Source organism: Phascolarctos cinereus, unplaced genomic scaffold (genome assembly GCF_003287225.1).
Source record: "Phascolarctos cinereus isolate Bilbo 61053 unplaced genomic scaffold, phaCin_HiC Scaffold_726;HRSCAF=1367, whole genome shotgun sequence".
In the NCBI taxonomy this organism is placed as follows: Eukaryota; Metazoa; Chordata; class Mammalia; order Diprotodontia; family Phascolarctidae; genus Phascolarctos; species Phascolarctos cinereus.
The window spans coordinates 112611367-112629679 of NW_027556098.1; the positions used below are offsets into that span (position 1 = coordinate 112611367).

At 39.6% G+C, this 18313-nt stretch overlaps 1 pseudogene; it reads right to left on the reverse strand.

Moving 5' to 3' along the window:
- Nucleotides 1–5579: 5579 nt before the first annotated feature.
- LOC110208052 (small ribosomal subunit protein uS12m pseudogene) lies at nucleotides 5580–5933 on the reverse strand (annotated as a pseudogene).
- Between the last annotated feature and the right edge of the window lie 12380 nt (nucleotides 5934–18313).

The following is an 18313-nucleotide window of genomic DNA, read 5'->3' on the forward strand; positions in this document are numbered from 1 at the left end:
ACAGGAAAATAGGGGGAGAAGGGGACAAGAGAGCAGGGGGGATGATAGAGAGGAGGGCAGATTGGGAAAGGGAGTAATCAGAAGTAAATACTTCTGAGGAGGGATAGGGTCAAAAGAAAGAACAGAATAAATGGAAGGACAGGATAGGATTAAGGGAAATAGAGTTAGTTTTTCACAACATGTCTACTATGGAAGTATTTTGTATAACTGCACGTGTACAACCTATATTGAGTTGCTTGCCTTTTCAATGAGGGTGGGTGGGAGGGAGGAAGAGAGAAAATCTGAAACTTAAAGTTTTAAAAGCATATGTTTAAAAAAATGTTTTCACATGCTACTGGGAAATAAGAAATGCAGGAAATGGGGTACAGAAGTCTATCTTGCCCTACAGGAAAATAGAAGGGGAAGGGGATAAGAGAAAGGAACAGAGATAGAAGAGAGGTCAGAGTAGGGGAAGGGATATTCAGAATACATGCCATCTTGGGGTGGGGGGAGGGGTGAGATGGAACTCAAAAACTTATGGGAGTGAGTGTCGAAAACTAAAAATAATTAAATAAATAAACAAACAAACAAATAAATAAATGAATAAATGAATGGATAAACAAATAAATAAATAAATAAGTGAATGGGAAAAAAAGAAAAACCAACCCTTGCCTTTGAGGGCCTTATATTCTACTGGTAGAATACCACATAAAAATAAATAAGTATATTAGCCAGTCAACAAGCATTTTAGGTACTTACTATGTGATAAACAAGGGGCTAACTACTAGCGGTACAAAGAAAGGCAAAAACATGGTCTCTATTCTCAAGGAGTTATTATTCTAGCATGGAAGATAAGATGCAAAAACTTATACAGACAATATACATATGGTGTGAATAGAAGATAATTTCAGAAGGAAGACACTAGCAGCAGAAGGAATGAAATGAAGACAGAGACTGGAAAAGGCTTCCTGAAGAAAATGGGGTTTGAACTGAATCTGAAGAAACCAGAGAATCCTGGAGGCAGAGGTGAGGAGTAAAAGTATTCAAGATATGAGGAATAATCAGTGGCAATTCACAGACTACAGAGATGGAGCCTTGTGTGCTTGGAGCATCATGAAGACCAGTGTTGCCGGATCATAGAGTATGCGGACTGAATAAAGTATAAGAAGATTGCAAATGTAGGTAGCGGCCAGGTTGTGAAGGGCTTTAAAAGCCAAATGGAGTGTTTTATATTTGATCCTAGAGAAAATGGGGAGTCACTGGACTGTATGTACACATTAATTTGAGAAGGAGGGAGAGAGGACTTATAACCTAAGGGATTAGGAAAGACTTTCCAAAGAAGACACAAGCACACATGCTGATTCTTGAAAGAAACTATAGATTTTAAAAGATGGAGGTGAAGAGGAAGTACATCATAAGCATGGCAGACAGTGCAGGCAGAGGTATGGGAGTTGGGATATAATGAGCTGAGTCAAAAAAACAGAAGATAGATGAGGTTGGCTGGAATGTAAAGTGTGTGAAGGGGACTAGTGTGCATTAACCTTCAAGAGGTAGGCTGGAACCAATGTCTTCAAATGCCAACCTGAGGAGTTTGTACTTAATCTTAGAGGTAATTGGGAGACAGTAATGCTTCTTGAGCAGGGGAGAGACTTGGTCAGGGTTGTACTTTACGAAGATTAATTTGGCAATTACAGAAAGGAAAGGTTGGAGAGGGAATAAAATGGAAAGAGCAATAGGACAAAGGGGCAGGGGATTTGAGAGCTGAAGACAGTGTATTCTTGAACTGATTAAGTACAGTGTCAAGATAGGGGCGAAGGGAGGACGGTGAGCCAGAGAAGGAGTGATGGCTTGTGCAAATTAGTAGAGGGGGGAGAGATGGTGTTGGAGTGACTGGAGATTGTTGAGAGAATGAAGAGGTTTGGGATAACCAACTACTATTCCAGAGGATGGATGATGAAGCAAGCTATTTACCTCCTAAGAGAGAAGTGATTGACTTAGGATGCGAAATCAGACCTACATTATAGACATGGCCAATGCAGAAATTTTTTTTGTCTGATTAAGCATATTTATAACAAGGGTACTAGTTCTTTATTTTCTTTCTTTTTTTTTTTCCAACAGGGAGAGAGAAGGGAAAAAAATTCTTGTTAATTCTCCCCTGAAAAAAATTAAAAGAATAAGATTAGGAGGCTTGAGGCCCAAGAGAAAGATGGAAAGATAACAAGTTATAATTAGATACAGGAATTTTCAAACTCCACTTCCTGGATGATGGTAGTGGAATACTTTTGGATGATGACAAGATAAAGGGCATGACCACCCTGATGTATGACTGAAATGGAATGAAATGTAGGTCAAGGAATTTCAAGTTGAGAAACTGTGAAGCCAGATTGCTTTAGGGAACATCAAAGCAAAGCTGTACACCTCAGATTGTGTGTATACTTATAAATCACATGTGTGTGTATTTTTATCTTTGTATATTTGTGAGGAGGGGAAGCTACGTGGGGCAGTGAATAGAGTGCTGAGCCTGGAGTCAGAAAGATTTGAGTTCAAATCCAGCCTCAGACACTTCTAGCTGTGTGACTCAGGGCAAGTCACTTAATTCTGTTTGCCCTTGTTTTCTGATCTGTTAAATGAATTGGAGAAGGAAATGAGGAACTATTCCAGTATTGTTGCAAAGAAAATTCCAAATGAGATCACAGAGTGTAGGATATGACTGAAATAACTGAACAATAACAACAACAATATTTTTGTGTGATGATTTCTGTGTGTCTGGATGTAAATGCATGGATAAGAGCAAGAGAGTATATAAGGGAATGAGATTGTGTGTGCTTGCATATGCATAGTAGGGGATCAGAGGATTATAGAATTAGAGCTGGAAGGGACCTTAGAAGTCACTGAGTCCAACCCACTCATTTTGCAGATGAGGAAACAGGCATAATAAGATCAAGTGACTTGTTCATGATAACATAGCTAGTTAAGTGGCTCAGTGGAACTTGAACTCAGGTCTTTCTGACTCTAACTCGAATACTCTATCCTCTACTACATGCAGCCTCCAAATCATGTGAATTGATATTTTTAAGTATTTGCATACGATAATGAGGAATCTATATTCTATTGAGAGTCACCAACTCTTATAAAAAGACTAAACAAGAGTGTGTCTGAAATAAGATCCAAAGCTGTCTGTTTTGTTGTTATTTTTAAGTGGTCAAGCTAATATAATCTTGGGCTGCAATAAGAAACATAGTATTTGGAATAATGAAAAGATAATCCTGTTGTACTCTGCTATGGTCAGACCACTTAAAATGTTGTGTTTAGTTGTGGCATTTTAAGAATGGTGTTTGTTACAGGTGCACTAGTCAGGGGACATGCATACCTAGCAGAATGAACCTTTGTGAGGGACGACACAGGTGTGCAGGCCTTTAAGGTTGGGAGGGGAAAATGCAATCAGTCAGAGAAGTTTGCTTCTCTTTCTACCCCCCTGTCCTCTGGTATCTTCTTACCAGGTCAGTTGTTTTGGAAAGAACTCTAATAGTGGAGTACTTATATCATTTTCTGTGAGGGAGCCCGAAAGACTTCTCTTTAGTACTTAACAGGACAGAGTTAGAGGAAGAATACCAAAGCAAAGCTAGGTCTTGAAGGACAAGGATGATGTCAATGGGCAGAGATGTGGAAGGAGGACATTTCAGGTATTGGGGCCCACTTGTGTGAAGGCAACAGAAGGTGGGACAGGATGGAACAACAGATGTCTAGTTTGGCTGGAATGGAGAGTGTATAAAGGGATGAGTGCATAAGACTGGAAGGAAATTGAGACTCCCTCTGTTCATTGCAATCCTTTTCCTTTAAGAATCTCACTCAGGTTCCATATCTGCCATTTGTGTGTACTCCTGGTATGCACTCACTTGTGCAATCCAAGGTACAGTTGGGAGAGACTCTTAATGTTTCCCACACCGCATCAAAGGGAAGTCTGGCTGCCAGTTGTAAGTGAGAAAAACAAACAAAATCACTTTTATTCTGCTCCTGATTGGGAACAATGGAGAAGTGAACTTCTAGATTACCTCTGGTCCCTGAACTGGGGAAAAAAACATAGAAAGACAGATTTTAGTCATGGAAGGATTTCCACCCTTAGGAGAGTCTGCATCTAGGAGCTAGATGAATATGTAGTGTGCGTCTATGTCACCAATAAGTTGTTTTTAGCATGATGCTAACTTTGTAGTCAGAAGTCTTGACTTTCAATCCTGACTCAAATGTTTTTGTTGTTGTTGTTTGTCTTTCATTTGCAAAGAAGACCAGTGACATCATGAGTGATACCTTGACTTGCTTGTGGATTTGAGGGAGGCAGAGTAGTACAAAATCATCAGCCTCACTCTTTCTTCCTGAGTCATCAAAGTCCAGTGACAGGACAAAAGTCAAGATGACTGGTGATGGCCTAGGATGCAGTGGATGACTTTGGCATCTTCAACACTGACCAAGCCCTAAGTGTTCCACAGTGCTCCACCTTCATGGCTGTGAGAACAAATTATTCTCATCAGTCCATTCCACTGGGGGAAGTCTTCACATGCTCAACTAGTAATTGATTGTACAACCTTGGTCATGTTATTGAATTTGCACGGGTGTCAGTTTCTTCATGTATATGATGGAAAGAGGGTTGAACTATGTGATTTTTTATTCTTTTCCTACTCTAAATCTATTATTTTAGTATCTTTTAGTGAACTTAATTAAGTGCTTATATTTTAGCAATCTGGGAAAAAAAGGGAATTGATGAAGCACACAGTGGGGATGAAATGAAGGAAAGAAATTTCACTAAGTAGAATGGGGGCTGAGCCATGATGCAGTTGATGGAAGTACCTTCGATGATATGGTTCGTGGGAAAGAAACCCCACAATGTTGATAGACAAGTATAAGCGCATCTCATATAAGGGGTGGAGTGAAGGGTGGAATGCCAGTCAGTTGCTATGAGAACTGAACAAAAGCACAGGAACCCTGACAGTTAGGTTACCCAGAGCATCCTCTCATGCTGGGTGATGCACATCATGATTGAAACTGTGCATTTGATTGACAGTCACATGTCTGGATCCTAGATACTGGTCACAGTGCCCCTATACCACAGTGCCTTACACTGAAAAGCTGGAGAGAACCCATAGGAAGGCAACCAAGATATGGAAGAGCCTCAAGTTCGTGCATCTGAAGAAACTGGTAATATTTTGACCAGAGAGAAGACTTGGGCAGGATATGGTAGCTATCTTAAAGAATTTGAAGGGCAATCATGTAGGAAAGGGATTAAATTTCTTTTGCTTGGCCCCAAAGGGTACCTACAGATGTAATGTGCAGACAGAAATTGAGATTTAATGTAAGGAAAAATCTTTCTAACAATTGAACCCATCCCAAAACAGAATGGACTGCCTCTGGAGACAGCATGTTCCCTTTCATTGGTTGTCTTCAAGCAAAGGTTTAATGACCACTTGAATATGCTATAGGGAGGATTCTTTTACAAGTAAGTATTTTTTTTTAAGGGTCATCATGACGGTATTATTCGTCTATTTGCTGCCTGGGCCTCCTGCCACTTCTGTCCATCCGTCCCAGCCACTCCTGAGCGTTCCTCCCTATCACTTCTTCCTCACGTGGCCGCAGTCAAACATGCCCCGCACGACCTTGAGCTTGATGCCTGGCAGGTCCTGGGTGCAGCCTCCGTGCACCATGACTACGTGGTGTTCCTGTAAGCTGTGGCCGGCGCTCGGGATGAAGCAGATGGCCTCATGGCCAGTTTTCACGCACACGCGGCAGCACTTTCGGTTAGCGGAGCTGAACTTCCTGGGCTTTGGGATCATCGTCTTCAGCACCACGGCCTTGAGCTGGGGACAGCGGTTCCCGGAGCCAGGGCTGGCCGGGAGGCATTTGGGGCGGCCGCTGCGATGCATCTGGTTGAGAGTGGCCATGGGGCAGTGTTGGTTCTGCGGCATCTTCAGGACCAGGCAGAGAGCCTAGCTCAAAGAGGAGTTCAAACGGAGGAAGAGGTTGGAGTACGCCATCCTGATCTTGGACAGACATCATGTCTGATGCCTGGAGGAACTATGGAGAGCGAGGGAGAGGCTGACCCTGGCTAGGGGACCCAGGCTGCTCGGCCCACCCCGACCCTTCCCCACCAGGGAAGTCCCTCCTGCGGCCCCCCAAGTAAGTCTTAAACAATCAGAATACTGGTGTCCATTCAAACTCTAAAATTTTTGTGGTTTTTGCAAACTACGATGGGCAAAATCATTTGGGGACCACATAAGTTAGAAACAGCTTAATATGAAGGTTTGCTTTTTATTTCTTTAAGCAAACAATAGCATGCTGTGTGTGAGATAGAGGATGGAGGTAGGGAGTGAAGGGGATCAATGGAAGAGTTCATGGAAAATGTAACATTTGGCCATTTCCTCCAGGAAGTCATCTTTGCCCCTCTGTCCCACTCCACTCCCAATCCCACAATGGGAAGCCATCTCTCTTTTGAATTCTCTCAGCAAGTTGCCTTTAACTCTCCAATGACACTTACTACATTTTACCTTGTATTTTAGCTATTTTTATACATCTTCTAAGGGGCAGGATTCATATCTTATTTTTTAATCTTCCAGTCCTCAGTAACTTAAATAGTTATTTTTGTTTAATAAAATAAAACAAGTCAATAGAGTGAATACATCAATACAAGGGCCTACTCAGGCCTTTAGGTGCTCTCAACTTTTTTTCTGTTCAATAGAACTCTTCACCCAAACTTCTGGGTCTTATGTTTCATTGTCTCTGATGAAGTAATTGGTGTTAATGTACCAATGCATGCTTGAGATTGGGGTATTATTCCTCCATAAATTTGTATTTTTGCATGGGTTTTCTGATAACAATACCTTAAGCAAAGAAGATATTTCAATTGTGAATTTCTGATGTCATAATAAACATAGAATGAAACATCTGGGAGAATAAGACCATTTTCTTGCCCCCCCAATGATATCATTTAGGGCAGACCCTAAAGAGAAGTGTGGGTAGAAAGTGAATAACACTGTGTGTGGCATGTGGGTGGGTATTTGAAAGAAGTATTGCTTATCCTTCCCTGACATCTTTGGTTTAATACCAATGTAGAGGAAGGCTTCAGTTTATTTCCACCATTCCAGACTCATGGTTATCTATTATACTAGCTTTTTTCTCACCTAGTAAATGGTGAATTTTAGAACATTCTGTGCAGCAGAAGAGAGACACCCTGATCTATGCATATCTTGTCTTGGGAAAGACATCTTTGGTAAGAGGTCTATTGCATTTGACATTCTAACTTCTTTGACACTGGTCCAGAAGAAACTGCAACCATTCAATTATTTTCTACATTGAAGATTCAATAGGACAGAGGTAAAGCCTCAACAAGAATTTTTCCAGAGCAGTCCTTATTCTCCTTGTCCTCTTTTGTTTTCCATGAAAAATCTTCCTGACTATATTCTTCCCCCTGAAGACTCCTGAACACAGACAAGTCAATAAGCATGAACTAAGCAACTATCATTTACCAAACACTGTGCAAAGTACTGAAGATACAAAGAAAGGGAAAAAACAAAAAAACCCAAACAAACAAAGAAAACCAGCCCCTGCTCTCATAGAGGTCACAATCTAATGGAGGAGACAACATGTAAACAACTATATACAAACACAATATAAACAGGACAAATTGGGGATAATCCCAGAGAAAAATGATGTTCTAAACCTAATTGATATATCAGAAACAAGCAAATCATCAGTACAATATGTCCACTCCCTTTCTAGGAGATTTGAAGGGGCTAAAAGGAGAAGCTTTTAGAACTGCTAACTGACTCATATAACTTAAAACTTGTCATTACAAAAATACTGCCAGTGGACTAGCAGGTGGCCTATTACTCTCATCAGTAAAAATTGGGAGAGCACATATCAATAAAAGAGGGGACCCTAGAATTACTGGTATCCAATGAGTCTCACTTACATAGTTGGCAAGGTGGCATAATCTAGAACAAAGAGTAGGATCAATGATCAGATAAAGAAAAGGCAAAATGATTTCTCTTAAAATGGTGATGATTATTTTGGTGATAGGTTGGAGAGTGTATTAATAGAAGAATAGAAAGAAGTCAGCAATTAAGTAATTTTTTTACCAAGGACTTTAGATTTTAGTCTTTTTTCCAGAAAAAAAAAACCCAAAACAGTTTAGATCATGAGTTTCATTTTAGAATGATAAAGAGCATACTCAGGATAAAATGTTTATAGCCATTTTGGCATAGTTATTTCTTCTTCAAAATGTGTTCAATAGAAACATTTTTAAAAGTAAGTTATGCACACTACTGAGTCATCATAATTCATAAGAACAATTAAGGCAGCACAAGTCCCAAATGCAATGGAGCAAGAGAGATTTCTGCCTCTAAGCAGAGGGAGGGAGCACTGCCATTTTCACAGGAGAACCAGCAAGATTTCTGTTGTTGGTTTTTTTTTTTATCTCAAGGTTGGTGAAAGTTTCTATTTTCTTCTTTCAAGACCTGTGAGTGGAGTGGACATTAGAAATAATGTTCAAGTCTTCCTGTAGAAGTTCAGAACGAGTGACCTGTTTGTCCTACTGCTCAAAGGGCTCAAAAACAAAGGGGTGAAATGAAATGTGAGTTGAGAAGCAGTATGGTCATGTGGCATGGCGTAGGATGAAAGGTGGTTGCTTTGCAGTCAGAGACCTTGAGTTGAATTCTGACTTTCCCATTTGCATGACCTTAACCAAGTTACTTTACTACTGTGGGCCTCAGTTTCCTTATTAGATTGGTCCTTTTCATCTTTAAGTCTGAGTTTTATGTGAGAACATTGGAAAAGGGTTCTTGTGGTGCTACAATCTACAAAGAATATTTGTTAATTGAAGGGTAAGAATTCATAACATTAAATTGCATTTTGATGATATGAATATATTTTCTATGCAAATCCCAGGTGAAGTCCAATGTTCTGTGGCAAAATCATCTGTCTGATCTTAGTGATGAGGTGAGAACTGCTGGCTTGGGAAGCTGTTTATGGTAAACCCCCCAGGAGAAGCCATTACTAAATGTGTACCTGCTGTAACTTAGCATTTATATGCGAGCTAGACAGATAGTATTTTTTTCCCTCTCAACAAAATTATGAGATCAACTCTTAGCATTTATTCATGGCAAGTTATTCAGAAGAAGGAAGAAGAAAAAGACATGATTTATAAATAGTACCAAATAAAATATGTATTTTGAAATGCTCCCCCTCTTACTCTTACTGAAAAGCTTTCAGAAACATTGTATGTTCTCCAACACCTTTTGAAGTAGACAGGGCAAGCATTATTAATCACTCTTTATAGATGAAGAATCTGAGACTAACCACCATATATCAAAATAAAGTCAAAATGGGTTCATGACTTAGATATAAAGGCTGATACCATAAGTAAACTGGGAGAACAAGGAATAGTTTACCTATCAGATCTATGGAGAACAAAAGAATTCATGACCAAACAGGAGATAGAGAACATTATGAAAAGCAAAATGGATAATTTTGATTACATTAAATTGAAAAGTTTTTGCACAAACAAAGCCAATGCAACTAAGATTAGAAGGAAGGTAGAAAACTGGGAAAGAATTTTTACAACCAGTCTCTCTGATAAGGGCCTCATTTCTAAAATATATAGAGAATTAAGACAAATTTATAAGAACACAAGCCATTCCCCAATTGATAAATGGTCAAAGGATATGAACAGACAGTTCTCAGATGAAAAAATTAAAGCCATCTATAGTCATACGAAAAAATATTCTAAATCGTTATTGATTAGAGAAATGCAAATCAAAACAACTCTGAGGTACCACATCACAACTATCAGATTGGCCAACATGACAAAACAGGAAAATGATAAATGTTGGAGAAGATGTGGGAAAATTGGAACACTAATACATTGTTGGTGGAGTTGTGAAATGATCCAACCACATTTTGGAGAACAATTTGGAACTATGCCCAAAGGGCTACAAAAATGTGCATACCCTTTGACCCAGCAGTAGCACTTCTAGGGCTATATCCCAAAGAGATCAAACAAATGGGAAAAGGATCCACATGTACAAAAATATTCATAGCAGCTCTTTTTGTGGTGGCAAAGAATTGGAAATTGAGAGGATGCCCATCAATTGGTGAATGGCTGCGCAAGCTGCGGTATATGAATGTAATAGAATACTATTGTGCTATAAGAAATGATGAGCAGGCTGACTTCAGAAAAACCTGAAAAGACCTATATGGTCTGATACTGAGTGAAGTGAGCAGAACCAAGAGGACTTTGTACACAATAACAGCCACGTTATGCTATGACTAATATTGTTAAACTGAACCCTCCTCAGCATTACAAGGATCTAAGACATCTCCAGAGGCCTCAGGATGGAAAATGCTATCCACATCCAAAGAAAGAACTATGGAGGTTGAATCGCTATCACTTAATTTTTCCTTCTGTTGAGTTTTGTTTCATCTTTTTGATGGTTCCTCCTATTGGTTTTAATTTTTACTTTCAACTTCACTAATATGAAAACATGTTTAATAGGAATGTAAATGTAAAGCCTATATCGGATTGTGCACCATCTTGGGGAGGGTGGGGGGGAGGAAGGGGGAGAAAAATTTTCAACTCAAAAGCATATGAAAGTGATTGTTGATAAATCAAAATAAATTAATAAAATCAAATTTAAAAAAAGAATCTGAGACTAAAAGTGGGTAAGCAGCTAGTCTGGGCTCAGTCGTCCAACTTACACTCACACTGACAAGTTGAATGCCCAGAAATGCAATTTGCTACCTTGGGTTCTAGAAGTAATACTGTGGGTAAGTATAATATAACCCTGTAGCTCACGAGCCCACCAGTGTGCTTCTGATTCATGGACAGCTAATCCATTTAATTAACTTTTAGAAAGGTCATTTAGTGAATGAAATAGCAAGAACAGAAGTTACAAAACATTCCCCTGGAAACCCTGGGGGAACACTCTCCCACAAATATACTCAGAGTCTGTGGGATGTGGGAAAGTGGGCACAATTTGAAGTTCCATGGTGGAGAGTATATGTGTCCAAGGCAATTCAAAACTCTGGAACTACAGGGTCTCAATGTCCTTTCTCTCTGGAGAGTCCTCCAGAGAGCTATGGGGTGAGATGTCAATGCTGGATAGGTTGCTCTGCTGCTAGGCTCTTTGAGAGGCATAACATCTCTACTGGACAGGTTGATCTGCTGCTGAACTCTTGACCTTATGACTGGCTTCTCATGGAGCAGAACATCTATGGTGAATAAAGTGATCTGCTGAATTTAGACTCATTTTCTTATGGACATGTCTCAGACCTCTATTCACAAACTTGTCTGTATGCTACCATGTTCTTTTGGCTTAGATGTTACTAGCTCTTACAGAAAGCACAGAGACCCTTATCAGCTAAGCCTCTCTGGTGCTATTCCATCAGAGCCTTGGCCCTGAGGTTTGATACTTCCAGGCAAGCAGTAGGAAAGATACAGCCTTTTTTCTATGATAACTTTTCCTGGTTTCAAGCTAAATTCCCTTAGAGAACTTAGGTGGTATTAGGCCTAAAACTTAGGATTCTTATAAGAAGTCTCCCATGGGCACTAAAAATATTTCATTAGTGTAAATCAGTGGTAAACTCAAATAGAAATGGATTCTATTTTTACTTGTCTTGTTAAACATTTCCCAATTACAGTTTAGCCCAGTTCTAGCCATAGCCCTAGTGAGTTTGATACTTCTCATGTAAATGAAGAAGGCCACAATAAAAAAAAAAGAGAGAGAGAGAGAAGTGGCCCATTTTCTGAATTCTCCACTCAAAAGTCTTTTTTTTTAGGCAATTGGGGTTAAGTGACTTGCCCAAGGTCACACAGCTAGTAAGTGTCAGGTATTTGGTCTAAGGCCGGATTTGAACTCAGGTCCTCCTGACTCCAGGGCCGGTGCTCTACCCACTGTGCCACTTAGCTGCCCCTCACTAAAAAGTCTTGCTGTTACTTCTTTACCTTCAGAATCATCAGAAAAGGTTGTCTAATCAGTATCCTCAAGTAAGCAAATACTATTAAAAATTTTTAAAAACCTCAAACCTCTCAGTAGCTTTATTTATAGACCAGATGACACTCCCTGTCCAGTTGAGCTTTCACCTAATGTCTTCCAGAAGCAGGCCTCTATACTCCCTCCCAGCCATCTCCACACCTTGCTTCCTACATAACAGCCATCATGCTCATCTCTCCCTAGCCACCACCCTCTTCCCCCCAATTTTTAACTCCTCCTTTGAGACATTTGGCTTTGATGGGTGAGCTTTTGGCTTGTATAGAACCAAGGGTCCATACCACCACTTCCTGACCATCTCCACACTGTGACACTAGAACACCTCCCTACCCCCTCCCTCTTCTAGCTCCCCTATATGAGCTGTCCTCCTCCATTTGAATGCAAAGTGCTTAAGGGCCAGGGCTATCATGGTTGCTTGTATTTTTATCCCCAGCCTTTAGCATAGTGCTGTACACATAGTGAGCACTTTATCTTTCTATAGAAGTAATTAGCCATACTTCCAAAAGAAGTACATGCTTCTGAATGCTAGTTTGAGTTTACACTAAAAATGCAGCCAAATAGAAAGTTTGAAAATAAATAGAAAAATACAAGCTCCTTGAGAGCAGGGACTATTTTGCTTTTGTCTTTATATTCCTGGCACTTAGCATAACAGCTGGCACTTAATAAGTGTTTATTGAATTCAATGAAAAGGAAATGAGAAATGAAAAGGATTGGTGGCACAATAGATAGAGCACTGAATCTGGAATCAGGAAGACCTGAGTTCAAATTCTGCCTCTAACACTTACTAACTGTGTGACCCTGAGTAAGTCACTTAACCTCTGTTTGCCTCAATTTCCTCAACATAGCACCTACCTTTCAGAGTTGTTGAGAGGATGAAATGAGATAACATTTGTTAAAGAGTTTAGCACAGGTACATAGTACATAGTACATGCTGTAAAAGTGCTTATTGCCTTCCCTCTGCTCCATCTTGCTCTTTGCCCAGTAGAGATTCTTTGATCACGTCTCTGAGACTCAAACTGATTGGGGATATATTCTGGGTGAGAAGGAATCAGTGCAGTACATTGTCTAACTGCTTATGGAAGGATGGACAAATGTGCAGGGAGGAGGAACCATGACCTCTGTAATAGTACCTGAACAAATTTTTTTTAATGAAGCATTGAAACAGGCAAAAGCTGTCACAGGACAGTAGTCACTCTAAAATACATGAAGTCTTGGAGAAGAAAGGATACAATTATTTATTTTGTTGATACAGCAAGAATATGATGAACCTGAAAGCAGTGCAAGAGAAATTAATGGAGATATTCCCACACATTACTACAATGAGATCTGCAGATATCATGGTCTAAAATTGTTTTGTAATAATATCATGAAGTTTGACCCTTCCCCAAAGACCTATGAAGATGCAAAATACCTTATAAAGCGTTGGAAAGCTACTCCTATTGCCTTTACAAAGAAATAATGCAAAAAAAAAAAAAGAAAGATGACCTTGAAATTTTGCAGAAAACCTCAATGGGCTGGAGTGTTGATATTTTCGAGGGTTTGTTAGAAAACAAAGAAGTTCATTCCAAGATGATAAGAGCTGAGGAAATTAGAGCACCCCAATGTGTAAGACACACTCTCATATGCCGAGGTCTTCTAGGTTCAACTGCAGAGCTCTCTGAAGACCAGCAACTTCCAGATCTGAATCAGACTTTGGCTAGATATTTCTTACCTGGAGAAAACCGATTTTCAAAGTCAAAATGCATGTTTACTTGCAAGTACAGAATAAAATAAACTGAAAAAAATTAAATAAGAAATAAGAAGGATTCTGTTAACTAATTCATGAGGCTCAAAATATAATAAATTATATGTTATTTATCATTTTATAGATGTGGGGAGCTCCAGATGGAGAAACTCCCTCTATCAATGCAGTAGTCTCCCTCTCTCTCTCTGTCTCTGTCTGTCTCTCTTTCTCACTCTCTCTCTCTGTCTCTTCTTCTCCCTATCTTCATCTCTCTGTGTCTTTCTCCCTCTCTCCCTTCCTTCCTCCATCCTCCTTCCTCTTATGCCCCTCTCCTGTCTCCCTTACACTCTAGTTGATATTTTGCTATCTTTAAAGGCAGAAATATCAGCAATACTAGCTGCATTTGATTCAATAACACCTTTCAAAATACTCTCAAATGCCTGTGACCTAGGCTGTAATCTTCTTGAAGAAGGAGATGATTTCTTATATGTATCTGCACCTTCTTCTAGTGACTTGCACATAGTAGGTACTTAATAAGTGATTATTGAATTTTAAAATAAACAGCACACCTTAGGATCTAGTGTTGGAAAGTACCGACTGATGTAACATTATACAGAACATCTTTAGGAGTCTGGGCCAGAAAGGGCACCTGGGATTCTGCCCAGTGGATCCATATATTGCAACATCATAGGAAGACTGTCCCATGGCACAGCTTCTGTTGCTCTTTGCTTTAAGCATACATTTTAAATGCCTTCCTCTTCTGCAGCATAGGAAGGAGATATTTGGAAATATTCACACCACCTCAGAAGTAAACCAACATGAAAAAGTAAAGAAGCTTGTTTCAGTTTGGGCAAAACTTCAGCTTCGCAAAGTCTGTGAAGATGATACAAATGAAATATCAGAAGCCAAGAGCTGAAATCTCATTAGATCAAATGGGAATTGTCGACATCATTTCAACTATTGATTTCTGTAAAGGTCGTTGGCAAATGGCCTGGGATAAGAGTCCAAGCCTCAAAAATTGCATTTGTAACTACAGATTGAGTGTATGAGTTCAGTACCTTGCCCTTTAAATTGGACTCACCAATTCCTTTCCAAAGATTGATTAATGGTTTGTTATGTTGACTAGAGGCATTTGCCTTCCTCACAAAGGTGACAAAGCTACGTTTGGGCAGAGAACATCATCTCAGGTTAGAACTAAGTGTAATGTAGAAGGCTTGTCTTAGAAAGAAGTTTAACAAATGCCCGTTTGAACTTCCAGAGGACACATATAGGGCACTATGTAGAAGATGGGAACATAATTCCTTTGTTTTATAAATTGGAATGCGTCTGAGCCACCATGGCATAAGCTCAGCTGAGGTAGCAGAGGAAGAGTTAGCATGCTGTTGTCATAAATGGATTCTTTCTCAGTTGAGGATTTTGCATGAAACAAACTAATTCTCTAATGCCTTCCAGTAAGAATGAAGATTTGTTCTGCCCTGATTATGCCAATAGTAGGGTAGCAAATCTTCTAAGATAATACTGAGATAACAAAGGAGAAATGGCAGTCCTCATCTGGATGGGTTTATATGTATGTAGATTTAGTAGGGTTTATTTGGTTCACTGGGGGAGTTTAGAACATTTACTCATGAGAGCAGTCCTTGGCAGCAGGAGGACTGAATAGTGGATCCCTGCACCATCCTTAGGTAAGGCCAGATATTATATAGAAATAGAACAGAGAAGGCATAGTACCAGGGATCACCCAGGGTCATGTGCAAGTTTTTCTCTTGGGATAGTTAGAACTTCTTTTGCTGTTTATGTTACTATATTAACTGTGGAGCTATAGGTCATGTTCTCCCACTCTGGCTCCCACTGTACACTTCCATAGCATCATCTCATTTTGAGATGATGTTATAATATCATAGAATTAGAGCTAGAACAAACCTTCTAGGTTATTAGCACATAAAATGCAAGGAGCAATGATTTAGATGTGGAAACCCTGGCTTGAATCCTGGCCCTGCCACTTGTGACCTTCCTTAAGTCGTTTACCTTCTCTTCAGTTTTCATCAGCTGTAAATTTAGGGCATTGGACTAAATGACCTCTTATGTCCTTTCCAGCTTTAAACCTAGAATCCTGCTATCCTTATCTATTCCAATAACTTAATTTTATTGGTGAGGAAACAGAGCAAGTTGACCTTTCTTCTCCTCAGATTTGGGCAACTATGACTCTTGCCTGGTTCTCTGGCTTTGTTTACTCAGGTGAATTATTTGTTGTTGGGCCTCAGCTCAACATTCCCAGTATCAGGGCTGTAACTATGGCAAAGCAACCAGAGTTTTGCCCTGGGATGCCAAATTCAGAAGGCATTAACAGAGTCCATTTTAGGTCATGTCTTTTCCTTTTAGTGACCACCCCTCCCAAACCTTCTGCTGTACCCCCACTCCTCTCTCCTCCCCAGCAATAACTAGTCCTTCAGTAATGTGACAATTTCTTGATATCCTAGGGCATGGTTTCTCTCCCTGTTGACCACATCCCTAGCTGAGCTTCCTCAAACCTCCCACACAAAAATTTCTACTAATAATTCTTCTATTTACTCTTTAAGGTCATACCTTAGACCATGCCCTTTTCTCCTCAGGCATGTCCTCTTTCTCTAAGCCAATTAATTTGGAATCTGTTGACTCCATCCTTCTAGTGAATAGGGACCTGACTAACAAAAATTTTCAGATTTTGGAGAACATTTACAATGAAAAACCAAGTTTGGTCATTTTGAGAACTGGCACATTGTCACAGAAGTTTGTACCTCATTTTGGGACCATAGCTACTCTGCTGACTGATACACAAAGGTAACACTGATAAAGTTATCTGGAATCCAAACTGTCAAGAATATTTTGAAAATTAGAAGTAGGAATCTAATTCCTTTACCAGTTTGGAGAGCCCCAGGCATTCCAAAACTCTTTGTGGTAGAAACTGTTATGACTGATAGTGGCTTACAGGTTTTTTAATTTTTGTATCATTACATCATCTTGTAATTTATCCTAGTAGAAAATATTTTCCGAAGAAAGAAATTATTTCTTCTATTTAAAAAAAAGAATGTTTAGCAGTTCTCTAACCATTATAGGAGATGGACTAGATATCCTCTTAGATTTCTTCTCATTCAAAATTCTGTGATTCTTTGAAACTTGGGCCTTATATTTTTGGACAAGAGTTCAAAGGTAGCTAGGTGGTTTGGTAGATAGAAGGTTGGACCTGGAGTCAGGAAGACTTGAGTTCAAGTCCAGCCACAGACACTTACTGTGTGACCCTGGGTAAATCACTTGATGACTGTCTGCCTCAGTTTCCTCAACTGTAAGAGGGGTATAATAATACCACCAACTTACAGGGTTGTTGTGAAGATCTAATAAGATAATATTTGTAAAGTGCTTATTGTGATTGGGACATAATAGGTGCTCAATAAATGGTTATTTCTTTCCTTCCTTTATAGACTAATATGACAGTCTCACTTAGATCATAGGATTAAAGATTTAGATCTACAAGGGACATGAGACACCATATAGTCCAACACTCTCATTTTAGAGATGAGAAAAGTGAGGTCCAGAGAGATTAAATAACTTTCTAGAGGTCACACAGTAAGTGGCAGAGCTGGTATATGAACCTGGGTCCTTTAAATCCAGAGTCAGCATTCTCCACTATACCCATGTTGCTCGGTGCAAGTTTTTCCAGGACAGAATCATAGGATCGGAAACCTTGATCCAGAAGGGACCTCAGAAGCCATCCAGACCAATGCTTTTTTTGTCATGGATGAGGAAATGTGGCCCAAGGCAGTACACTAGTTTGTCCAAGATCCCAAACAAGTAGTAAATATCAGCGGTGAGATTTGAACCCAGATCCTCTGGTCCCAAAGCCAGTGTTCTTCCCACAGTGCCCTACTTTTTTTCTACACTAATAACAAGCTGCAGAGATATGTTAAGATCTTTGGATGAGTAGTCCTATTACATTCTGTATAATATTCTATATTCTTAGCATTTATGTGACAGGGTATTCTTAACCTTTTATTGTTCAGTCATTTCAGTCATATCCAACTCTTTGTGACCTCATTTAGGATTTTCTTGGAAGATACTGGAGTGGTTTGTCATTTCCTTCTCTTGCTCATTTTACAGATGAGGAAACTGAGGCAAACAGGGTGAAGTGACTTGCCCAGGATCACATAGCTATTAAATGTCAGCAGCTGGATTTGAACTCAGGAAGATGAGTCTTCCTGACTCCAAGGCTGATGCTCTATCCACTGCACCATCCAGCTGCCCTATTCTTAACCTAGACCAATTAATTTGATTTTTAAAATATTTTGACAAGTATATTTCAATGTAGCTGGTTTCCTTTATAATTCTAAAAGTTTTATTTTATGCAATTAAAAATATCTCAAGAAAGAGATCCATAGGCTTCACCGGACTGCCAAACGTGTCTATGGCACCTGGTACTCCCAACCACTAAAAAAAAGTTAGAGAGCTCCCAATACCATGATCTAAGACAAGCATTTGATAGGTGCCTTCTCATTAAAAAGAAGACAGAGTCTGCAAGTTGCACCCCCTGGACTTTCCCTAACTAGAT